At 41.1% G+C, this 26,588-nt stretch overlaps 1 protein-coding gene across 1 annotated transcript in view; it reads left to right on the forward strand.

Annotated features, from left to right (window-relative positions):
- Window positions 1–26,588, forward strand: part of sox5 (SRY-box transcription factor 5) — a 260,812-nt gene that overhangs the window by 121,142 nt on the left and 113,082 nt on the right. The window contains exon 3 of the mRNA XM_032504960.1: window positions 536–617. The gene's annotated coding sequence lies outside the window, so the exon portion shown is untranslated. The remainder of the gene's footprint in view (window positions 1–535; window positions 618–26,588) is intronic.

Below are 26,588 nucleotides of genomic sequence, written 5' to 3' on the forward strand. Positions count from 1 at the left end.
GGGTGTGGCCTTGACCAACTGCCACTTTGCTTGTTTAAAATCCATGATGTCTCTCTCTTATGGGTGTTCTTTCTGGGCGGGCAAAGCAGAGAAAGGGGAGGTAACATTGCTCCTTATGACCTCATAAGGGAGCTCTCATTTTCTCAAAGGCAGAACAGGCTACCCAGGGCTCGGTTTACACCTATCAGTATTTCTAGCCACTGGAGGACCATAGGCAGGCTAGGGGAACGCTTATTAATGTTAAAAAACCTCATAAAGTGAAATTGTCATGCCATGGAACCTTTAAGGGAGAGGAAGGCCAGGTATGGTCTGTTACACTACTCTATATTCAACTTCACTAACAATTTATTGAACAGTATAACATTTATTTAAAATAGAAAATGTTTCACTTCATAACACGGGGTACAAGCTGGTTCCGCATTGATTTGACTTTGAGAAGCCCTTCTCCATGTGTTTCTAACCCCGCGGTAATGTACATCTGATTATCTGCCTTTAGATGACATAAATATTGTGCTATGTTCTTCTTTTTGTCCAGGAGTGAGGGGGACCAGCAGAAGACCAGAGGATTTGATTACTTCAGGGCAATTTTCTCTTCAGGTTGACCCGTCAAGTTACTGGTAGGAGCTCCAACTGATCTCTAATCTCCATGTTACATACACTGACAGTTCCATCCATCAGTCTGCCAAAGTTAGGTTTACAGTTAGAGTTATTAAAAATAACCTACTCCAATGCAACTAAACACTTTATACTTGTTTTTGTTAATTTCTTACACACATTTGACAGTCAATTATCATACTGGTTAAGATAAATGAATCATAGTAGATGACCTAAAGTACTGTAGCCTTAGTACTGACCATGCAGTGCAGCCATACTGTAAATTCAGTGTTGGGCAAGTTACTTCCAAAATGTATTATAGATTACTAGTTACTGTCATTTGAGAGTAATTAGTTATGTTACAACATTAATGTCTGAATTGTAATGATTTACACTACTTTAGATTTATTTTCACCAAAATACAGAGGAAGTTTGACTTGGCAGGTAGCTTGTGAATTTCACCACTTGATCAATAGTCTCCTCTTTAAAAAATCATTGATTATTTAGAATAGTTTGTTTAATTAATATGAATATGCAAATTAACCAAAGCTATAAAAATACATAAGTAAAACATACAATACGCAAGTAGGAGAAACTTAAATTCCTTAATTAAAAGTACCTTACAGTTGTATTAAAGTATGGCATAGTTACTCTCCACAGCTGATAAGAAGCAATGATATTACAGTACACGTAGCAAGCCTAAACATTACTTCCCATCATATTAATATCTGTCAGCAGCTTGGACACACTTCTTTCCGTGCTCATGTACCGTCACCTGTTGGACACAGATGTTGTCCGTACCGGTTCTGGTTCTAAACACGGATACAGAGACGGGACAGCTCACTTCAACACAGCGTAATAACGCCGGAAAATAAGGTCCATCTCGCAAAATGTATCTGCAGTCACCTCAACCATCGAATACAGCAACAGGAAATAATCCTCACAGCTTTTTTGTGAAGAAATGTTTTGCGGTGTTGGTGAATACTTAAAAAAACAAAACACCGCTAAATGTTGCATTAAAATGCGTTGTAACTTGCGTTACTGAGATTATAACGGTTATAATATTACCAAAATGTAATTAGTAATGCCTTACATTACTGCGTTACAGCAAAAAGAATGCTGTAATTGTGTTACTTTTGTAACGCGTTACACCCAGCGCTGTTCATAATGAGGAAAAGGTTAATTTTATACCCTTGAAAAGTGGGCTAAAAAGTACTAACCAGCAGCCAAACTGATATATTTAGTTTTTTTCAGGCAGAGGGCAGGTCTTTTAACTACACAAGCCACGTATTCTCTGCACGGCCACTTGTTTCTATCTTGAGAACTTTGACTTCTCATCTAAAAACTTTGCACAAAAAAAAGAATTTGACTGTTGAATTTCTGTAAATGTTTTGACGCGTCATTGAAAAAGCATCCCGAGGGATGCTCGGCTGCAGTGGATGCTGCTGTGTGGAGAGCAAGGCCTGGAGTCAGAGGAGGGCAGCGGTAGCAAACGCAGACCTAACACAAATGACCATGAAATAGGGGCTCAGCTGATACTGTCTGCACGCTCTCTGTGCTTGGGTCTTTGTATGTTTATGTGTGTGGAGAAGTCCAGACAGTGTGTCAAGGCAGTGTCATGATCACAGATTGCGGCCTCATCACTGCTCTGCTGAGGAGATTTAGCTGGCACTGGTTACACTGACCGTGGCCCGGGTGTGTTGTAGTGTGTTTGTGCATGCGTAGATGTATGAATGTTTGTAGCAGCCCTGTCAGATCAGCCATGAATCTGCCCACTGCGTGTGTGTCAACCAGGGGTGACCTTTTTCTGCGTCACTAGAAGTGTGTGTGTGTGTGTGTGTGTGTGTGTGTGTGTGTGTGTGTGTGTGTGTGTGTGTGTGTGTGTGTGTGTGTGTGTGTGTGTGTGTGTGTGTGTGTGTGTGCTGTGTCCTATGCTGCAGGCAGGGAAAGTTCCTGCCTTCGCTGTGCCAGAGAGTTGGAGGGGACACCCCGTTCATCTGTGTTTGGGTTTGTTTTGTTGTGGGAGTTTCCCGGCACAGCGAGAAGAGGCTGGTCTTCTGCAACAGTTTCATGTTCCGTTTCTTGTTACCTAGCTAGCTCACACAAGGGGAAAAGATGGATTATTCATCTCCACAAATGTGATCCCACCTTTAAATCCCATCAAAAAAACTGAGCAGCAAAGAAGCAAACCTAACATATAGATTTGAAAATGTAAGGTTGTCATAATCATGCTGTTTGTAATCACTAGCACAATGCCCGTTCAGGATGTGCCTGTTGAACTGGCTGATTGCTAGGCCTGTGGTATTACTCCTTGTAGCTACCTCCAGAACCAGTGTACCCCAAAATTACTTACAGAAGGCCACTAAAGCATATTTTAGAGCCTAGGCCTACTACTGACTTACTATGTACTTCTACTTTAGAGGAAAACCTTCTAATACTGCATTTCTATGGCGTTACAGATTTAGAATATACTCACAAAATATCACAATTAAAATGTGGAGTAATTACAGATGTTTTCCTCATGGCGATGTGACATGCTCTACCCAATCCAGCATGTTATGAGAGCCAATCAGCAAAAATCTGCGTTATTACACACCTGTAATTTGTGTGTGTGTGTGTGTGTGTGTGTGTTTCTTGAGAGAGAGACAGAGACAGAGAGAGAGGGGCACAGAAGAAAATTGGAAAGCTATGAACATCAAGTGTTTTAGTTTAAGTACATTTTAGTGTTGTCCTTTTTTGTCAACGATACATGTTGATACACATTCAGTGTTTAATGACGCCGGTGCTGTCTTGTCTTATCATTATTATCGTTAATTAATTTATCACTTCAAGCTGAGGTGTTCATTTAGGCTTAATGTTGAAGTATGGATTTGATTATTATGGGGGTATTTTGCCGACGGTATAAGAGACGGGGGAAGAGATCTTTCTTTGCTCTGTCAGCTCCGAGATGATGTTATGTTCTGCTATGTGCTATCTTCTTTTGTTTGATATCTAGTGTCGGCAAAAATGCCTTTTTATTGAGTTTCCTTTTGGCAAAATGTTCTGAGTGAATTTAAGGTGGGCTTTTATCATGAATGGTAGATGTTTTTTATATGTGTTATGGCAGCCCTTTTTTTTCTTCAGCACTTTTTTTATCAACCTTCGTTCTTCAACCTTTATTGTGCAGCCATTTAGTTTAATTCACAGTTTATTAATATCCAATATCCAATGCTATCAAACTGCTCCAAATTCCAAACCCCAAGTTCATTGGGTACCCCAGGAAACCAAGCGTGAAGTAGATCGGATGAACGGTTCATGTAATATTTCAAAGACCACACACACACACACACACACACACACACAGAAATAATATAACACAGAAAGAATATAAATAGTCACTTTATGATTGCATGGATAGTATGGTAAAAAATCCTCAAAGTTAAACGTCAAACCACCATCCTTTCTAGAACGACACATACTGTAGAAGCGTTTTCTGATCTGACGCACCTAACTCAAGGACTACATCCTTTGTCTGTGCCTTCCACTTGAACACACATACATGCAGTTTTATTGGGAGGACTGTTTAGAAGCTATACAGTGGCTCTATGTTGCTGTTGTACGTTGGTTTTCTGATTCCTGGTGGGTTTAGGAAGCAGAAGGTGCAAGAGGAAGTGGTCAGGTGTATCACCGACGAACAAGTCAATCGTACACGGCCGCTGACCAGGTTCTTTTTCTATGTATTTTTCTGTATATTTCTGTGATTTATTTAGATCAGTGTCCACTCACGGCACTCTTAGCTAAAGCAATGGCCTATCGAACCTTTACAAAACAACATGAGCAAAGCAAAACAAGCATTATAGAATTGTAGCACAAAATAATAAACACAATTTGTTCTATTTAATAGATTTTATTGCATCTTCACGCAAGATCGGTTGCCGTGTTTTGTTGTTGTTGGTATTTGCACCATTGAACCCAAAGCCTTGCTTTACTGTAAGTCATAAACATTTTCATAAGACTAACAGATCCTCCGTGAAGAGCAACACATCTCGTAGAGCATCTCCCTGCAGGAAATATGCTATTTTCCATACGTGCTTGTTAAGGAGCTTAGTTCCGTATCTTGCTGCGTGTTTCTTATGGCCAACAGATCCCCGGTCCCCTCTCTCCCAGCTCTGTCCAGAGCTGTGTGAGAGCTAATTGGCAGCTCAACGGTGATCATGCAAATGCATTGGTGCTTACCAATAGCCTGGCCCATCAAAACATTACGACGGCCATTACCCAGTGCTGGGGCCAGCCTAACGAACATATGCTACCCCCTCCCCCTTCCTCCCAAACAACCTCCCCCCAATTCCTAAACTCTTATTTATGTGTTTAATTTAATGTGCGAGGGAAGAATTTCCGAAATTACATTTGGTTTTCGTTGGTGCCTCTAGAGAGTGGCGGCGTTATAATAACATGGTAATTTTTTACACGTCTTTATGAGAAATGAGAAAATTAATTCTTTCTGACAAGCTGTAATTATTGGGCTTGGAACAGTTGCAGCTGAACAGTTTGGGCTGCGGTAGCCTGGCAGTGAGCTGAGAGAGAGAGAGAGAGAGAGAGAGAGCAAGAGAGAGAAATAGAGAGAGAGATACTTGTACAGCCTGAATCATATACACTCACACACAGGAAGGAGAATGGCAATAATAATTGACAAGAGGTGGCGAAAGGAGAGGGGGATGGAGGAGGAAAAGGGATCTGAGGATAGCGCAAGGTTATGGAAGGTGAAGTGAGGGAAGGAACGAAGACAAAGACGAGTGGAGATGGGAAGTAAGGAGTAAGAGGGGGATGGAAGTGGAGAAGGAGATTGAAAAAAGAAGAGGATAGGAGCGCAGATGAATAAAAAGTGAGAAAAGGAGAAGGGTGGAGGACATCAGGCGACAAGGTTGGATAACCTAAAAGACAGAAAGAGAGAGGCAAGGGATAAGAGGAATAGGGTGATAAATGTGGTGAAAGAGATTGAAGAAAAGAAGGACAACAGAAGAGAATAAGAAGATGGAAGGAAAAGAGAGGAGCTCAGGTAATGGAATTTGAGAAGCCTAGTTTAGATTAAAGGAAAGAAGGGTAGGAGTGGGAGACAGAAGAAGTGAGAGGAAGAAGAGGGAAATGGAGGTGGAAAAAGAAATTGAACGAAGGAGTGCTGAGTAGAGGGGGAAGAAGGCTGGTGAAAAAAAGATGAAGGGTGGAGGACATAAGGTGTGAGCAGAGATGGTCAGCAGAGAAGCGTAAGCTGGAGAACATACTGTAGGTTTTCATAAAAAAGAAGGAGAATAAAGGTGTGGAGGTTGGAGGACATTTGTGCATGAGGAAACACCGTTCTATTGAAGGGCGATTGGAGGAGAGGGAAACAAGGAGATGGGAATGGAGTTGGAAGAAGAGATTTAAGAAAGAAGATGTTTGAGTAAAGCGAGTGGAAGGAAAAAAGAAGAGAAGGGATGTGGGAGAAGATGAGGAGGGTAAAGAACAACATATGTGAGGAGACAAGGTTAGATTAGAGGAAACTAGAGGAGAGGAGTGATGCCTCAGTGTGTTACATCAGGTAGGAGTCCCTGTCTCCTTGTGTGATGTCATCAGAGGAGGCTCTTCTCCAGCACCAGCAGCTCCTTATGTGTCGAGGTTACAACACATTAATATTCAGTGTACAACCAGCCTGGCCACACTCCAGGCCTTCTTAGTCTCTCTCTCTCTCTCTCTCTCTCTCTCTCTCTCTCTCTCTCTCGCACACGCAGCACCAGCATCTGCTCACACTTACAGAGCTTCTTCCTCTTTGCTCCATTAAGCACAGGCATGCGTTCATACAGAAGCCTCTGAGCATATACACACACACACACGCACACGCACACACACACACGGCTTCCTCTTCTTTGGCCCGTCATGTGCTGAATATAGAACGATATTGATATTATGCGCCCATATTGTGGTTTCTCTACAGTTATTCACCCAGGAGGCTGCTGTGAAAGCACTCTTACAGTTGTTTGGTGTCTCATTTAACGACACACTTCTGGTGTGTGTCTGTGTGTGTATCTGTGTGTGCTCATGCATGCCCAGCCAAGTGGCCATTTGTTTCCCCAGCCTTAAAATGAGAACCAGTGTTTCTCACTGAACATGGGTGTGTGTGTCTGTGTGTGCGCGCATTAGGGCTTGGAGGTCATGATGATAAAAGATGTTTTTTTCTTTTGTACAAAAACATCACAATGTGGAAATGTCATGTTGTGTGTTTCAAAGTCAAAAAGAACTTAACACTTAAAAAAATCTCTTCCTCTTCTATGTCTTTGACAGTTTTAATTGAGCTCCGCATGTGTGAAAGGTTATGTCTGTTTTAAAGCATCCATCTGATAGTGAGAGATGTGTGTGTGTGTGTGTGTGTGTGTGTGTGTGTGTGTTCTTTTTTCCTTTCTTCCCGTTCATTTGTTGAGCGTGTTCCATTTTGTCCTGTGCTGTTAAATGTTTCATCCTAGCAAAGGCATGATGGGACCTCCTGGGGATGAGGCATCTGCCCGCCCGGCCACACGCTGAATTATACATGACAGCACAGGACACTGTGTGTGACAATGTGTGACTCTGTGTGTGTGTGTGTATGTGTTGTGTGTGTGTGTGTGTGTGTGTGAGAGAGAGCATTTGTAGGTGTCACTGAGTGAAGTGTCCACTATGTTGCGTGACTCTATTTCAGATCTGCACTGAGCTTTCTTCAGTTGTATGTAGTCTGGCAGGTCCTCTCTGTGTGTGCAAGTGATTGTGTTATGTATTATTAAGGGTTTAAATAGTATAAAGAAACTTCCGTTCTATCAGTTGACCAAGGCCAGGCCGGCTGTATCTCAGCACTATTTTTGTGCTGGAGCAATAGCTGCTGCAAGCCATTCTCACAAAGGGGAAAACCACTTGTTCTGGATTATCGTAATTGTTATGCATCTTCTTCTCAATGTTGGACAGGCTATTGGGGAAAATTAGTTTACCTTGCCACACAATACTTTACTTACCATATAAGGTGGCCAAAAATGGGAGTATATCCATTTTAATTATTAAAAATGTAACCAAACCAGAGATAGATAGTTTCTCAGATTGTAGTTATATATTTTTTTTTATTTTATCAGCCCGATAACAGATTTGCTTCAGGGGGAAGCTGATTTGCTTCTTTCCTTAGAGCCTCGATTCAGGAAGAATAAGGAAAGAAAAATGAAGAAACTTCAGGAAGAACACGTGTACAGAATAGACCAACATAGTAAAATTACAGTCTTGACACTCACAAAACTATAGAATACTGTAGAATGTACAGTATATGAAGAAAATGGATCCAGGAGGACATTGTTTTTTAAACGTCTTCTTATGCCACCAAAGTTTTTTGTGATTTTTCTTGCCACGTTACAATACCAGCTTATCCCTTTCCTTTAAAACTTTCTATGCTAACGTTTTACGAGAAAACAGATATGGAATGACCAAGTTCGCTATCTGTACTTGTGGTCCTCACACATTCAAATCTATTTGGGTATTTAGACTTTTTTAACATATTTTGGGCGGTACAACTTTAGCCACAATAAAAAATTTGATATTTTGTATACACACCCCCAAAAACCAAAGAGAAACTTGTGTCTTTTCAAAGGTTAAATAACTGACCCTCTCCGTTTGTGTGTGTGTGTGTGTGTGTGTGTGTGTGTGTGTGTGTGTGTGTGTGTGTGTGTGTGTGTGGTGTGTGGTTCTGCACCTGAGGTCTTGCTCTGTGGCTAATGAAAGCCTCATCTTCTCATGCAAATGAGGCTGCTGTTAACCCCAATCAGAGAGGTCGCTGAGTGTGCATCAATCCCACATCTCCCTGAGTGCTATGCAGGCAGCACACAATGGTTCCCACCCTTCCATAGGCCCACAGGTAATTACTGGGAGCCAGAAAGGGAGAGGGCCAGGGGAGGCAGGGTCTCGGGCAGGTTTGCGTGGCCGCCCATGCTTTTTTTAATGTCATTTATGGGAAACACAGGGTTGGTTTGCATGTCGGGTCAAGTGCTGTCTCCTACCACACCCCTTCGTCCAAAACACGCACAGATACACAGCCGCTCCCAGTGTGACAGGTAATTAAAGCTTGAAAGTGGCTGTGCTGTATGTAAGATTGGGAGGTCAGGGCTGCTGTCTGCTCCCTGTTGGCCACAGAGTGTCACCTCTCTGACTGCCTCCACAGTAGCTCCATTAGCACCGCGTTTGCCCGCCCACCCACCTTTTTTTCCTACCTGTCATTTCACCGCCTTATGTTCGGCCTGTTTCCCGTCTGACAGTTGTACATTTGTTGTTTGAACAGCAATGCGAAATGTCAATGAAATGACAGTAAAATAACCACGCAGGATTGACCGTTCCTCCCACTTAATACCAACCTTCACATGGCTTCACACACCATGGCTGTCAGTTGACTCTAAAAGTGAGGAGGTGTATGGTTTTGTTGATTTTATTTCGCCATTTTATTTTGCCATTGAACACCCCACACACCAACACAAACACCACCCCACACACACACACACACACACACACACACACACACACACACTTCTGACAAACGATTGTTGGCATGAAAGTTAAGTGCAATATGATGTGTCTGTTAAAGTAATGACATGCAGCCAAATCTTTCCTGCTAATTATTTTGGTTTTAAAGAAAGGGAGGGATTTCTGATGGAAGAATTCCTCCAAAGTTTGGGAGTCACATTACCCTAAATTTGAGCACACAATCCTGTTAGAATATCGTGTAACTTTAACTCTTGAATTTCACTATTTACCTTGCTATGAAAGAAGTGTGTATATATATATATATATATATATATATATATATATATATATATATATATGACAATCCAGTGGGAGAGTGCTTTAAACAGCTGTGCAGTCTTTTTGGCGTCTGGGAAGACCCTAAAAATGCACGATAACTCAAACTGGATGAACTCAAAATCTGGATTAATTGTCCCTTTCCACCTGTGCCTGAACAAACGCAGCCCTCCGCATTGCTTTAATGCTGGGCGGGTTTTGCGTGTGAACACCCATTATAGAGGAGGGTGTCATGTACATATTTTAAAGCCCCCTTAAGGCTGATTTTTGCTGTGATTTTGAAATATATAAAAAGAAATATTTGACTTGGCCTGGAGAAGAAAACGTTTTCCACAACCAACATAATTCCTTGAAATTACGAAATGCTCAAATGCTCCGTCTAAACCGTTTGGTTACAGACAGTACACAATGTGGTTGTACGGTAATGTACTGTAGGAGACATCATTGGTTACATTAGTGTGTTGCTATGTGACCGCTCCCTTCTGACTTTAATACTAATGTCAGTTGTCAGCCAATTGCCTTTGGATGTTAAAGGATGACAGATAACCAACAAGGTGAGTCCTTTGAACCCTGCCCTATGGTCTGGGCCACGCTCTCCCCATTAGTATTCATTGTCTACACTCTAAATATATTCTCTGTCACACACCTCTTTCCCTCCCCACTTGACTCCAGGCATGATATGTGTGTGACTATCTGCAGGTTCCCTTTCTATATGTTTATGTGTGTGTGTGTGTGTGTGTGTGTGTGTGTGTGTGTTTGAACAGGTTGAACTGTGTATATCATTGTATGCGATGCAAAACGACTGCTTTCCACAGAAGAGCACTTGACCGTCAAAGTAAATCAAAGCAGTCTTTTCCAGTGGGGCAATAATAGGCACCTTAACACCATCATGCGCTCAACCCTGTGGGCAGTTGACGTCCTGCCTAAATGTGATTGGAAGTGAACAATTTTTCTGTGGCTTGAATAACAATGCCAACGCCTGTTCCCCTACTTGTCTCGCAGTAAACCGGTTAGAGGCCTCCAGTAGACTCTGTATTCGATCCATTTTGAACGATTAGGTTTGCCAAGCCATATTAAGTTTGTGGATCATCAGCCTTTGTGACCCAAGTAGCCCGAAGGTTCTTTTGCTCTGCTTTTAACTCGTTTCTATACAGAGGCATTCTGAGATGATTGTCTCTGTGTGGAACAGTGAATTCCACAGATCCATTCATTAGCAGAAAAGGGAACATATTTTACTTTTCTTCTTTACAAGTAGCTTCCATATGATATGGGACTTAGTAAATGAGACATCTGTGTATGCTTTACAAAGACGGAGCCAACTCTTTATTAGAATAAAGCTTTCTCTCATAACAGCTGCTCTGAATTGGTGTGAAAACGGTACATAAGTCATACATTTCTGCAAACAAAATAGATGTCTTCGACATTCCTAAGCACATTCTTTCAACCTGTAGTATTTTGTATACAAATTTTGGGCTACTGATGAGGCAACTCCCTGAAAACAGAAATACATTTACTTGATAGCCAGCCATATGAGCCAGTCGCAAAGTAGGAAACAGTTTAATTTCCATTTCAAGAATAGATTGTATATACTACACATCAACAAACAAAACACATCTTATCCTACTGTAGGGCCACTGCTCCAATCAATGAGTGTGTGAGACGTAGAACTGGGCAGTATAATGATATTATATCAATATCATGAAATGAGACTAGATATCGTCTTAGATTTTGGATATCGTAATATGGCATAAGTGTTTTCTTTTCCTGGTTTTAAAGGCTGCATTACAGTAAAGTGAAGTCATTTTCAAATCTTACCAGACTGTTGTAACTGTTATATTATTTGCCTTTACCCACTAGTCATTATATCCACATTACTGATTATTATTTGTCACAAATCTCATTGTGTAAATATTTAGTGAAAGCACCAATAGTCAACACTGTATCAATATCATTTTGGCATCGATATTGAGGTATTTGGTCAAAAATATTGTGATATTTGATTTTCTTCATATTACCCAGCCTTAGTGAGACGCTTACATCTAGCTAGGTATGGGGAGTTTGCTTTAATAACTCATGAAGAGGAGATAGTATTGAGTTGAACACTTAACACTTGTATTGCCTAACAGCAACCACAAACACTCCACCACAAAACTCCCCAATTGCTCTATAAAATAATAGAAAAATTAGATTAGATTCAACTTTATTTTCATTACACATGTACAGGTACAAGGCAACGAAATGCAGTTTGGGTCTAACCAGAAGTGCAATAGCAGTAAGCACAGGATATACAATGGTTCCATAAGTGCAGGACATGGATAAGTACTGAATAAATAAGAAATGATATACTATATAAACAAGTTTTACAGATGGTTTGTCCATGAATATAAAATAAAATAGGTTTGTGAGCAAGATTTACAGCTGGATATGTACTTTAATACACAGGTGGATATTACTATAAGTAACATTTACAGTAGGTACAATGAACATAATATACTAATGGTTTACAGAGTTTATAGGTGAATATGTATGTAATATATATACAGGCGGCTATTATTATAGACAGAATTTTTTACAGATAGATATAATAAGTTAGGCTAAAATGAGCAGTACAACAATGATTTAAGGTAGTACAAATAAAGTTTGGGCAGAAGCTATCCCAATTAATGTACAGTGGAAAGTAATTGCATATTACAGTTAAAGTACGGTATTGCAGATGTACATGTTAACAATGGGCACTGTAAATAAACAATCAGCAGTGCAAATTGAAATGTAAGTAGTGCAAAAAGGTAAGTAGTGCAAAAAAGATGCAGCTATAAACAGTTGTTACTATAGTAACAGTCAGCAGTGCAGGTGAACATTATAATATTGCAGATAACAAGATGGAGGCAGGTGTGAGGAGGGAAAATAAATAAATAAATAAATAAATAGGAATAGGAAATCACTGGGATCACTCAAGGGAATGCTCCCTTGAAGCAAGATGGGCCACAGAGATGGACAGCTCTTGCTCCTTTAGGTTAATGAGTTGAGATTAACAAGTTCAGTACGTGTCCTGTACCGAACTCTCCTCCGAGTTAAGGAGTTGAGATCAGATAGATTCAGTTCTTGTCCTGTGTGTACACTACTAAACCTACTGCTACCCAGGTAGAGCTTAAAGTGTATACGTGTTGCTCCAAATGAGTGCTCAAGCAAGTCAGATGTCCTCTGTGGACAGGTCCCACGGTAGGCCACACCGTATCCACAACCGTCCACAGCAGCTGGGCTTGGCTCGCCATCTCACTTGTTTCTCAATCCTATAGGATGGGAACTATCAAAAAACCAACCGCAGATTTTCTTGTTAATAAACTTGACAGAACTTAATTTTATCTTGATTCGGGGCTTTGCGCCCCGTGTGCAAACACCCAACAGCAACACCCCTAAGTAACAAACAGGATTTGAGTAGTATTTTATGTGGGTTACCCTTTTAAATTGAGCAGAAAGTATGTATGATTCAAACATACATTCATCTTCATACACTGTTCATCTCTTTTAGGCACGTCTATTGCCTATCCTTAACTAGCTGAAATTAAAACTGTTTGATCAAATTAGATTTTTACCTCTATGTCTCATTCGTTTTGAATTCCTCTGCCCTTTTTTAAGTAACGAAATATACATTAAGACGCAGCTATTGTGTGCTTTGTTTTTCCACTTTTCAAAAGACTTTTAATAGTTTAAAAAAACATCTTTATGAGAACAGCGTGTAAGCTTTAAGCCTCAGGGTGGATGCTTCCCTCGGTAGTAGCTGACTGACATTTGAGAGCCAGAGTGTCAGCGCCTGTGGTGTGCTACTGAATGGAACCAACGTTGATACAAGAAGTTCTCCTGCTTTTTCAACAAGCAGACATAGCGTTGATTATGTAGCGTTAGCTATTTAACCCCAACATTCAACATGGTCTTAAGGACCAAGACAAAAAACAAAAGTCGTATAAATTATTTTGTGGCTGCAGCGGGAGCTGCGTGAAATCTGATTCATTGCCTCATGTATTGTCACTTGAGTCAGCGGATGAAGACTACAAGTTTGAAAATTAACAAACCACTTCCTGTTGCACTATACATCCCCCCCAAAAACAAAAGTGGTGGGAGGAAAAGGAGTAGAACGTTGAATAGAGAAGATGAGAAGGTGCCTATTTAGGAGAGAGAGAGAGAGAGAAAGAGAGAGAGATCCTCTTCTCTGAAACGGGCCCCAGGACAGCCTGGGTGAGCCGGGGTTTCATTATCCCCCATCCCTCTGTGATGAGGGAGAAGAAAGACGGACGTGAGAGAAAGAAAGAGAAAGAACAGAACAGAGGAGGGGAAGAAGAAAAGAAAGAGGCGTTTGATAGAGCTGTGTGGAGACCGTGTGTGAATGAGCCAGTGAAGGGCAGCCATTGTCTTGCTGCGACCTCAATTTGGTACTGTACGCTCCTCTTTTTACTGCGCTGTCTCGAGCCACAATGCCTCCTTTCTCCTCCGCTCTACTCCCTCTCTCTCTTAAAGAAATAGGGGGATTAGGGCCCACTGAGGGGAACTGCGTGTCTAGATTGCCAACTATCATGACTCCTCGCAATGGGACGAGAAGGCAGCGGGATATTCCAGCAGCATTTGTCAATTGTTTGTTTGTGCAACTCACTTTTTGTTTTCCCTCTTTCTCTTCTTTTTTCTCATTCACTTTTGTCCATTATTATTCTCATGGGCTAGTGTAGCGCACATAGAAAATGTGGAATGGGAAAGTGGAATAGGAATGCAATGTACTTTTGGACAAGCTAAGAAGGGAGGTGCAGGAGCAAAAAAAGAGTGAAAAAACAAACAGAGAGGGACAGAGAGAAGGAGAGCACAGCTGTACTTCCTGTTTACCCAGGCCTTGTTTGAGACAGTGGGAAGGAACAGGGGTTGCATTCATCTCTTCTTTTCTACCTCCGCTGACCCCCCTCCCTCCTCCTGCCTCATTCTCCTTCTATTCCTTACTTTGTCCTCTTTCCTTGCCGCTCTCTCTCTCTTTCTCCCCCCTTGTCTCTTGCTGATAAACTGTATTGAACTCAGGAGGATGAGCTAGATTAGGCAGCGGGTAGCGCTACTTGGTAGGCATGGGTTTGGTACCGGGTCTGATTTGGAAGCAGACATTATTATTTAATGTTCGGACTGACAGCTATTATCATAGATAGGGAGCGCCGATATGACAAAGGAAGAGATAACATAGACAAAGAAGAAATAGAGCGATGTATGCAGGAGAATGACGGATAAGAGGAACTTTTTAAGCAATTTGCTCAACTTCCTCCCAGTGCAGTTAAGTTTTTAGGAAGTTCCCTCCATTTATTTTTTCCAATACCACAACATGGAGGACACACACACACACACACACACACACACACACATATACACACACACACACACTGCACAACGCCATTGGAGAACTCTGAAGTTTGGGTTTGCTTTGTTGGCGAGTAAACTAACTAACTGAACGCCAAAGCAGACCTTGAAGCCTCACTGAGGGAGGGGGAGAGAGAGAGAGACACAGAGAAAAAAAATACCAGTTGTTTGTTCCCTGAACTTCCTTTGTGCAGTCGGACATCAGACTGAGACACAGCAAAAAATGCACCAGATTAAAAGGATTGTTTCTGTTGCCACTACAGTCCCTACTGTACAGAGTGGCGGCTGAAGACAAGGCCACAGTCAATTCATCACATTTATGCACAAAGACACACACACCCACACACAGATGCAAACCGGTCTTCCTATATACATGCACAGATATGGTGTCAAAATGTCGGCTCGACACGGCGGGACCCCTTTCATCTGTTTGTTGCGTTGACAGTCCGTCTGTTTGCAGTCAATCATTAGGTGGTTGTAGAAAGCTGGCTGAAAGTCACTAAAAGAAATTCTTCTTCCAACCAATTCTTCTCTAATGCGCTTAACTTTGAAACTCTGTCGACATTTTTTTTTTAACGAGTATGATAAATAGAATACAACTCTACACTATTTTTGTTTCTGTTGCTACTTTGAGGCTCTGTGTACATGCTGGGCTTTGATATAAGTCGGATACATATTCACATGTAGAAAGACAACTTTTGTTTCATTCAAAGTCCTGTTTTAGAAATCGGCAAAGGGACAAATGACCTTGCACCAATAATTTTTCATTCTGTTATTTAAATTTCAGTGACATGCTTTTTTTATTGCCTGCGATCTCAAACAACCCTTTGTGTAAATGACGGACCTTGGATCTCTTAAATTGCGTGCAACATGCTTGTTTATTGTGCGCTTTAGAATTCAAATGATTTATTGTAATTCTTTTGAGAGAGGTGTTGTGATGAGCGAGGGCCCCATCCCTTGAACCGTAGGAACCCCGCTGCATCTTGGCAAGCGCAGTCCCTGCCAAAGGGTCCTTGAGCAAGACACTGAATCCGTGTGTTCTGACCTCGCTGTTCCGTTGGAGCAGATAGCCGAGGCTGCATCTACCGCCTGTTTTTCATTGCACTATTGATCACTCAAAGGAAGAATTTCATGTTTGCTCGCTGCTCTCCACTGGGAGGTCAGTGTACAGGGTCAGCTTTAGAACAGCACCTGTGGAAGAATGGTAGGGCTTCATTTGTTTGGCATCCACCACAAGCAAAATAATCCAACCTGTGCCCTTTAAAAAAAAAACATTTTTCTGTTTCACACAAGAAGGAAACTGTCCTCCACATGTGGGGTCTTCCCTATCACACAATAGGGAGGTTATAGGTCCTTTCTCATAACAGCCCGTAAACCTTGTTGTCCAACTACTCTCAAACAAATCCTGGACCTTCTGGGTGGAATGTAAATGGATGCCGGCTTTTTGACAACTTTCCATCTCCACAACTTCCCCCGAGTTAAGAAAAGGCAATTTGTTTTTCAAATGGGTCTTTTGAAATAGTTACTTTTGAAAAGGTTTACAGGGCTCCATGGTCAAGGGAACAAGCTAAATCCATTAGTCTAAGTGAAAATCACAACAGTATTATTCAGGCGAGAGTTTTAGGATTGTGGTCCTAATTACACTGTTGCTAAATAGCAGTCAAATGCTCTTAATTCCCCAAACAAATCATCCTCACAAAGAACTGCCTTCACATTTAAAACAATCCTTTTTCAGTCCTCAATTTGATACATTCCTAAACCCTCCTTTGGACCTTCAATTACAATACATTTGTAGTAAACATGTAAACTCGCCATCCTTGATAGTGTCCTTTGCTTTTGGGCTAAAAAAACCCTGAAAAAAATAACCTCTTGCGTCTCCCACATGTAATGAAGATTGAAGATTAAACAACAGGAATGAGCCATTATTTTTGTCAGGGAATTTAAGTACCATCAATCTCACTTTATCGCCTTCCTAATATCTCCTCAGACACCAGCAGAAAGCTGTTTCGCATCTCAAGGTTAGCATGCTTTGTTCTGCGGAAGCAAAGGGAGAGTGGAAAGGGACAGGCACAGCAAAATGGATGCATGAAGCTTCTCTGGCATGCTTTGGATCTGTCCACCGTGGACGCCGATGCTGGTGAGAGGGCAGGGCCAGGAGGTTGATGTAGAAAAGAAATGGCAGCTATTGTTTGGTCTGTAATTATCTCTGTCTGCTTATTCGCCCGCTCATTTCCTGTACAGACAGAGACGGGGACTGAGGGGTGAATGTGCCTTTGGTTTTTGCTGCTGTAGCCTTGTAACAGGTGGTACAGTTTGTCCTTCATGACCAGCAGAAGCTGCTCTGCTACTGTGCACAATTTAATGCACTAATTGATGCATCATGGCAAACAATGACCAAATCACACATGTCAAAGGCCTTTTATAGTGTAGGTACCTAATGTATGTGTCACATAAGTACATGGTTATCACACACAAAATACAGAGTGTAGTTGTATTCGTGACAGGACACACAGTAAGCAGCAGTTTCACAGCTTCAGAGTGTGCAGTAATAACTGGCACAAAGGAAGGACACATTAGGCTGTTATGTGTATTAGTCTGAACTTCTGCATTTACAGTTTAAAAGTAGTGTGTTTAAAGTTGAAATAAAGAACCGGAAATCGAGCCAACTCTATCTTAAAAGGGGACATGGATGTCTGGATTGAATTTTGTATGATGTGATAAGTGAAAGCTTTGCCCTATTGCTAGTTTTTACTCAATACGCAGTAGGATTGAAAATCTCTTTTGTTCCAATAACTCGGCTTAATTTGCACGTGTAATGTAGAATTCTTTTAGAGGTTGCTCCTGTAGCGTTGTGTAAAAGTGTGTTTTATAAATTGTACATACAGGACACATTTTTGGACTTCATGTCTTTGCATTGTTGTCTTTTTCTTCATTTGTAAGTTGTTTGTACTCGTTGTGTTTTTTTAAAGTTTCCCATTTTGGATAATCAAGTGACTGCACTGCTGGCGCTGTTAAATATTACCTTTAGCCAGAGATCTTCAACTGTGGGGTCCGGGACCCCTAGGGGGTCCTCAGAGTCACTGCATGGGGGCCTCCAAATTATTGCCAAAGCATTTTTCAAAAATGAAAATGTCTTAACATTAATCCAACATATGTTTAGCCAATATAAATCCCCACTGATGATGGGCTTACTGGCCTATAGGTAAGGTAGTCACTAAGGCCCTCCTCGGATACAGTTCATCCTAAGGATTCACTGTGCCACATGTATGTTTATCATTACAACATGATTTATAAAGTCATGCCAATAATTATTATTTTAATAGCTTGGTATTCTATGGACTAAAAAGATATGTACAAAGGCTTTAGGCCGCCCTACACTATTGTAGGCCCAGTTTAAAATATTTTATATATGTAGGGGGTTCCTGCTCCAACCCTCTTTCAGTTAAAGAAGGGGTCCTTGGCTTAAAAAAAACATTGAAGATCCTCTAGAGACATATCTAGAATAACTCTGACACAAATATGAGCCAGTTAGACACCATAGTCAACCTTGATGATGTCTACATGAGCCAGTGATGGTCTGACTGAAACCTGTGATTCTCCAGTGTAAGAAGCACTACCCCTCCACAGTGGGAACTCATGTAACCACGGAAACCATCATCTATAAAGCCGCACAGAAGAAGCGATGTGAAAACGGATGAGGATCGAACGCTCCAGTTGACTACCATTGATTTACTGCTTGAGAGGGAGAGAACGACAGTGAGGGTGATGTGGGCAGGGGTTAGATTGAGTGTTTCTATGCTCAGTCTGTTTCCACTGAACAATATCTTTCCCCTCAGACTCTCGTACTCTTAGACTCACACAGTTACAGACAGGTGTGTGCGAGCTCAAAGGTAAGGTGATGTTGCACTGTTGCTGTAACTGCTGTTGTGTAGCATGGACTTTTTACCCACAATTTTTGCCATAATTCTCATCAGCTGCTTTTCTACGGTGAGAATCTCTTCCAACAGTTCTTCAGGGCCACTGTAAATAGTTTGAAAAAAAGGTGAGTTTTATGCACGCACTGACACAAGCTGGGGTAAATATCTAAAAAAATAAAATTATATATAATCAGTGAGATTATAAAGAATGCCAAATTAGCTATTCCCAGCTCCTGTTTGCAGTGTACCTATAGATCTACAGACAAAAATCATTCATTACTTTGATTGATTTGAACTTCTGGACTAATATGGAGCCCCTATGATTTCTAAGCTTATTTATGTAAATGTATTCACAATGGACATCCGGAAAATATAAGTCAGACCACATTTATAAATATTTGTCATGTTTGTGGGATCAGATTTGACAGAGGACTGACTCTGAGTAAAAATACAATTGTTATGCTAATTTGGGGCGTTGAAAATATTAATGATTTAAAAAGCCTCCATGAGTAATGTGTCACAGCCTTTGCTGCATGCACCGTTCCCTCTCACCTCACAGCTCACCTCACGTCACTCCCTCAACAAACCCCCACTTCAATTCTCTTGCACCCCCCTGGGAAAGCCCGCCTCACTAGTAGCATTACAGGCTTGTGCATGTACCCTGCATGTACCCAGGCAAACAGTGCATGGTTACTTGCCTGTGTCATAGTCTCATTTCACTGTAATACATTCAGCGAGTTGAATAAGTTATGAATCTGCGGAATGTATAATGTGCAAAGAACAAATTCCAATGCAAATTATCATCATATTATACCAATCGACGTCCCATGATTATGCTAAATCAAATCAGTTGGATATCCTGTCCAACTTCTTATCCGTTTTCTAGATACACAATATTATCTTCCTTCTATGTGTCACAGTTTTAACTATCTAGTCTTGTGTTAGTTGTGTCTGGGACGCTACTGATTTTAGCTGAATTTATTATGTGATGGTTTTCGGGACCATTAACCATTTATATTCTGCCATTTGGGTTCTGGGTTGTTATACAGTAGGCTACTCAAAAATGACCCATTGTAGTGAGGAGTCGACTGAAAATCTAGAAACAAAACAAGACTTCATTACCTTACAATCAATAATACCAGATACGAACTAGCATCTTGTCTGAAACATTCATATTTGTGGGGTTATGCCCTCATGCTCATACTGAAAGCCTCAAATCACCCTCAATCTTGTTTGCGTTAATTGCTTATGCAATACTAATTACACACATCTGACTAGTGACACGTGATTATGAGAAGAATTGACATCAAATTTCCCCAATAAAGCCTTTTACTAACACAGACAGACTGTCTTTTCTTTTGCTGTTTATTAGGTTTGTGTTTCTCAATCTGTGTCTTCTGGGGTGAACAGTTTGCAAAGCAGGAATAATAAGGGATGGTACTGTCACAGGAACCTACTGTATCTGATTTGGCGCTCACATGTACACACACACACACACACACACTCACACACACACACACACACACACACACACAACCCAACACACACAGACAGACATGGGCACACATGCCGGAGGACACGGTTGCAGGCTCTCGTCATTTTTGCTCTGCCCCCTGTGTAGCTTGTGTAGCTTTAAGTGTGTCGGAAATCTTGTGTTGGGCCATCAAAGCAGCGCCCTAACCGTTAATGGTTTTACGGCCTGTTAGTTAGTTTTAGCCTGCTCAGGAGGAGGTTGTGTGTGTATGCATGTGTGTGTATGTGTGCTGACGGGAGGTGTTGTTCTGGCTGAAGAACAAGGACAGTGCACAGAAGTGTGCCGGTGGGAATGCACACAAATGTCTAAGAAAAAAAACACTTGTTTGTGGACATAGGTCACACACACACACACACACACACACACAAACACACACACACACACACACACACACACACACACTTCCAAGCAGGAGACAACTGTATATAGTGCAGTTGACTCATATACAAAAAAGCACGCAAGTAGTGAAGCAGCAAGTTGATAGTCATCTCTCTTTCTGCCTCTCTCTGGGAGTCCGGTGAGGCCTGGCCTAATTGAGCTGGCCTCAGGAAGCCCATCATTAGCCCTGCTGCTCCGGTCACACATGGCCACCAGATGTGAGTCCAGCCACAATGGAACGCAGAATGCCACTCTTTTCCCCTGTGTGTCTCCCTCTCGGTATCTCTCTCTCTCTCTCTCTCTCTCTCTCTCTCTCTCTCTCTCTCTCTCTCTGTCAATGTCCAGCCTAATAAACTGGCTTTTGTTTCCAGTGCAGCCATTGTTCGCTAAGCCCACCGTAAGAGAAGTCATTGGGGCCTGAAAGGGATGCTTTGTATCGACAATAGACAGAAATAGGAGAGGGAGACAGCATATTGAAAGAGGGAGGAAAAAAGAGAGGGGGAGAGGAAGGGTGTCTAGTGACGATTTCAATGCACCCTCTGGAATTTTTATGGCTTGTTTTTGCAGTTTCAGAACTCAATGTCGTGGGGCCATGAAATATATATATATATAAAAAAAATGGCACCTTTCTCACCCCCCTGTACCTGGCTGTCCACTGCCTAGATGCCTAGATGCTGCCCATGACTGTGTGTGTAAATGTACTGTATGAGTATGTCATTGCTGTTCTCGTGAGCGCTAAGTGACCTCCCAAGGATAATTGATTTTGTTAGTTTTGTCCTTTTGACTTTATGGGGAATTGAATGAACACTACAAAAGTACGTGTACACCTGAACACAGTATGTGTAACATTACACCCTCATGTTGAACATCTCATTCCAAAACCATGAGCATCAAAATGCTGCTCGAACAGCCTTTATGCTTCTCAGAAGTCTTTCTACAAGAACCTACAGTTTACTGGAAACGTTTACGAGAACGAAGGAGAGTGTCTGTTCTTCAAAATCCCCATTTCAGATACTGTAGAATTTTTTTTAAAGACATAATGGAAGCTGTGACAACTGATGCTTTGTGACTGTACCCTACTTGGACAACCTTTTGTCACTTTTTACTTTCTCTGGGATAACTCATTTTAAACAAAAGGACAAAAGGACAAAACAGCAGCTTGGGAATGTTCAAGTTCCCGTACGGACCAGAGTATGGCGTGTGGATTGGTAGCTGGAGACTGTGGAGTGCTCTTGAGCAAGGCACTGTACCCCCCCATTGTTTAATACAGTGGTTTAGGAATCATTCAGTGGTTTACTTTAGCACATTTCATCAGTTTGCATAATGGAATTCTGTAAATTATTGGTTTTATACAAGTTGCCTAGATTTTCAGAAGACAAGTCACAGACAATCCACCTGGCATTTCATAATTATTGCTGCTGCAGATGTCACGCACGCAGCTCACTTGATCACACAGCAGAATGTATCAATGCAAACTGTGTAGATGATGGACATGTATTCTTTTGCCCAAATAATATAAAAAATGTCCGTTTGGGATTTGGGAACGTATATTTGAGTGATATCGATACATTACTTGGGCTAAAAAAATAAAAATAAAAAGCTGTTTTTACTTATTTATTTTTTGGGTCATCTTTTCCCGTGATCTGATTCATCTAATTTTTGGGAAAAAATATCAAACCCTACTGCCTATAACATGTAGTATTTATGAGCTATAACTATTCTGTTTTCATTATGTTTGCAAATCAATCGGCAAAAATGTGGATCAAACAGGAATTTTTCACTAACTACAAAAACTAATGTTGCGGTTTATTTTTTAATCGGTTGATGTTATGACAAAGTCATTGTATCATCAAATATTCATTTAAAAGAAAGAGAAAGTCGCAGTTGTTGCCAGTGGACACAGTGGCTAGATTAGCAGCACATTACCTCTGGCAGCTCTAACTGAGCCTGAACGCATCATAGTGGAATCCGGTGCAGATTGGTCGGCACGCCTGGAAGTTGGTGTTCCAAATCAAAATTAAGGTGTTCAATGGATGAGATCTCAAAGAACCGTGCAGGACAGTCAGGTTCTTCCACAGGTTCTTTCTTTATGTATCATGCTGTAAAAATTCTTGTTGCAACAGGAACAGACTTCCACAAAGTATTCCCACAAGTTGGAAGCACACTATTGTCTTAAAACACCACTTAATGCTCTGCCAAGATATTGCTTAATTGGAACCAAGAGGCCTTCTGCAAACCATAAAATAAAGCTACAGAACAAAAATACGTATATACTGTAAATGTGCATGTGTGCTTATAAGTTGTGTTTTCCAACTCATTTAAAGGTGTGTGTGTGTGTGTGTGTGTGTGTGTGTGTGTGTGTGTGTGTGTGTGTGTGTGTGTGTGTGTGTGTGTGTGTGTGTGTGTGTGTGTGTGTGTGTGTGTGTGTGTGTGTGTGTGTGAGAGAAAGAAACTGGACGCGTGGCAATGCATGATACAATTCGACGGCTGCCCTCATTTCAGACAAATGTAATTATTACGCGTGGCTGAGTTTTTTCTTATTATTGAGTCGCTAATCTGTGAAGTTGTTCCTCAGCTGAATTAATTCAATTATCTGGCAGCATGAGTAGATATCAAGGTTTGACGATGATGTGTGTGCAGTTGTATAATGTGCATATGTGTTTTTATACTAATGTGTACGAATGCTCAAGTGCTTCTGACATTCTCTGCTGTACGGGCACGTGCATGGATTTGTGTATGAATGTATTTGTGCGTATGCCTGTGTGGGGAAAAAAAAAAAAAAATATGTGCGAGAATAGAAGCCATGTTTTTCAACTCCCACTGGATCAAGGCCTTTTATAATCCACTGAGCCGACATAATTCCACCTCACTTACAATGGATTTGTCTCTGCTTTGTCTCCTCATTATTGTTCTCATTCACATGATAAGCTGCTTCATGATTCCATTAGCATTCTCTCTTAGCCAATATCTCAACTTCAGCACTGTGGAATTACAACTTTTTACTCAGTTCATCTTGGCTCGACTAGCTGAAGGACAGCTGTGAACAATCCAATTGTACTTATGTATAAAGACCCAACACAAAATACTGCTGTCAGACTTCATAACCACAAGAAATGATCAGCTGTACATGTACATTCAGGTCTGTAACAACAAAGAAAAAGTGTTTATGATTTATTTTCAGAATTTATATATTGACCATACCCTTTGAAGCTGCACTAATCAATCATTTTTTATATAAACAATGTAACCTGTACTTGGAGACATAACAATCTTTTAAATGCATCAAATAGTGGGACATAGAACCGTAGCAATATTTTTTGTTCTCCTGCTTATAGTTAGGTTTCAGCTGCTGCTTCAATAGTCAATATCTGTGATCACTAGTCTAAAACTTGACCACATGCTTCATCTTGCATTGTGTTTATTTAATCATACTGCATCTTTAGACACCCTAACCACATGAAAACTGTAAATTATGGAATTGCTGGAAATATCAAATCACAGTTAATGTTGGGTTGCTCAAGTAAACGTGTGAACATTGTACGACAAGCAGAACCATGTATGCGTCTTCTGTGTGTGTCTGTTTTGGCCTAAAGTATATATCCAACCATTTCCAATAGTGACCTGTCAGGTACTGGTTTGCGTTGGTGAATAACTGGAGCACATTGCTAGTCAGCTCTAACTATTGGCTTCCAGCAGCTAGACAGGCCTCTCACTTGTTGTTATGCTTCCGGCCATGGCTGTTGCCTTTTCAGCTTGTCAGTATGTCCATCCCATTCTGAACGTGATTTCTCAGGAACCCCTGGAAGGAATTTCCTTACTTTCATCTGGCACAAACATCCACTTTGACTCAAGGATTAACTGATTAGAATTTGGTGGTCAGTGAACTCCCTCTTGTTTTTGTCCATAACTCAAGCATTCATATGCTGAATATGACAAAATACACTTCACCTTTTATTAAATTCCGTCAAAGGGTTTACTACTCATATTATGTGAGTCTGGATAGACATGGATGTAAACTGCAACTGGACTGGTAGGCGAGGCATACAACCATGAGGCAATTTGCTGTCCAGTATACACTAAATGCCTGAATAAATCCATTGTATGGTTAAAAGCTACACTACATTTCAAAGGTATGTATTCTTGGCATGATCTGATATTAACAATAAGATTACAATAATTGCCACTCTGGCCAAAGGTCTGCAGCCGCAGCAAACCTCTCTCTCTGACTCTCTCTCTCGCTTTCTCCCTGTCAGACATGCTAATGCTATTGATTCTTATTGGAAACAGGACAAAAGCATGTACAGATAAAAAGACAATGCTTACAGCGGCCCATAGATTTCTTCCTGGTGCTCTGAGGTTAGGTGTTGCGGGCTGTATCGGAGTTCACGGGGTTCTCACAATCTGTTGTCTCACAGATTGTATTGACAGTCTCCTCTGGGTTCTGCCTAACAGTCTGTTTTTATCAAAGAGGATGGCAAATTGTAGTTTATGAGCTCAATGCATGTGTGTGCGTGTGTCTGCCTGCCTGTCTGTCGGTCTGTCTGTCTGCCTGTCTGTCTGTCTGACTGTCAGTCTGAGGATGATTTGAGATTGTGTGTTTGTACCTACATAGGGCACACATTTCTCATACATTGTTTTGATTTTCAAGATTAAAGGACATAGCCTACAATATATTAGTTGTATTTGTGTGTGTTTAAGAGGAACATGTAATTTATTTATCTAGTGTCAGGATCCCAGACAAAGCAACTCCAGTGTCAAGGTTGGCAGAGATGGTTGCCATGACAACGCTGGCAAACAATCTCTCAGATCTGGGCTCTCTCTCTCTCTCTCTCTCTCTCTCTCTCTCTCTCTCTTCTAAGAGGAAGGGAGGCTTTTGGAGACTGAAGAGCAGAGAGGCGTCTTTTTTTTTTTTCTTCCTGTTTTTGTTTTTTGTTCGCCGTAGAGTGGTGGATATCGATTGAGAATCGAACCCTTTTGCTCCGTACAGAGGCCTAATGCACTTACGACCCAACTAGAAAAGTGGGAAATCTAGGGGGGGGGGGGGGGGCAGGGCCAGTGTCTCATGGTGGAGAAAAATACAGCAATTGAGACAAGAAGAAAAAGACATAGGAGTGGAGGAGAAAACATGTTTCTTCGGAGCAAATCAATTAGGTCCTCACACTCTACTGTTACTGTATGAAGAAGAAAATAAACACCTACACATACAATAAATCTGTCAAATACACTCATTTGGTATTTGCCTATAGGTGCTTGCATGCACACAAAAACACACAATGTGAGCCCTACCTGCTCAGCCTAGGTCTGTCATGCAGGAGGGAGAGTAGTTAAGTGAAACATGTTGAGCCCTCTCAGGTAATTACATCTCCATGCTAATGTCTAATTAGACAGCTCCGAGGGGACTCATCTGCACTGCATTAATTAATGCAGTCAATCCAGAACTTACATGCGCGCGCACACACACACAAACGCGCGCACACAGCACACATCCCACTCCATCGACCAGCATTAGACAACATGTACTGTGTTTTTGTGTGAGAGAAATTAATCAGATCTTTACACTATGCTACTACTATTTTGATTGATTGTTTGTGTTCAGCGCCTCTACGTGGACAGGCAATGAGCTCATACACACATTCCAACACCTTGAATAAGGATAATTAGTTTGCTAATGCTGTCTGCCATGGCTATTATTGCATCAATATTTGTGGGTAATTCGTGCAAATAGCAGTGGGTTAAGTCATCAAACTGAATGGAAATAAATATGATGACCAATCATTTACCATAACTCTTGGAACGCATGCTCAATAGCCTCTCAATTGTGGGTTGTAGCAGGCCCTAGAGGAAAAGAATACATTGTTCTTCTACATATTTATTAGAGTTGACACAATTAGATCAAAGATTTTGATAATTGATTTATTATTTTAAAGTCCTTTTTTTCCTGAAGAAATAGCAAAACAATTGCTCAGTTCAGC

Source organism: Etheostoma spectabile, chromosome 23 (assembly GCF_008692095.1).
Source record: "Etheostoma spectabile isolate EspeVRDwgs_2016 chromosome 23, UIUC_Espe_1.0, whole genome shotgun sequence".
NCBI lineage: Eukaryota > Metazoa > Chordata > Actinopteri > Perciformes > Percidae > Etheostoma > Etheostoma spectabile.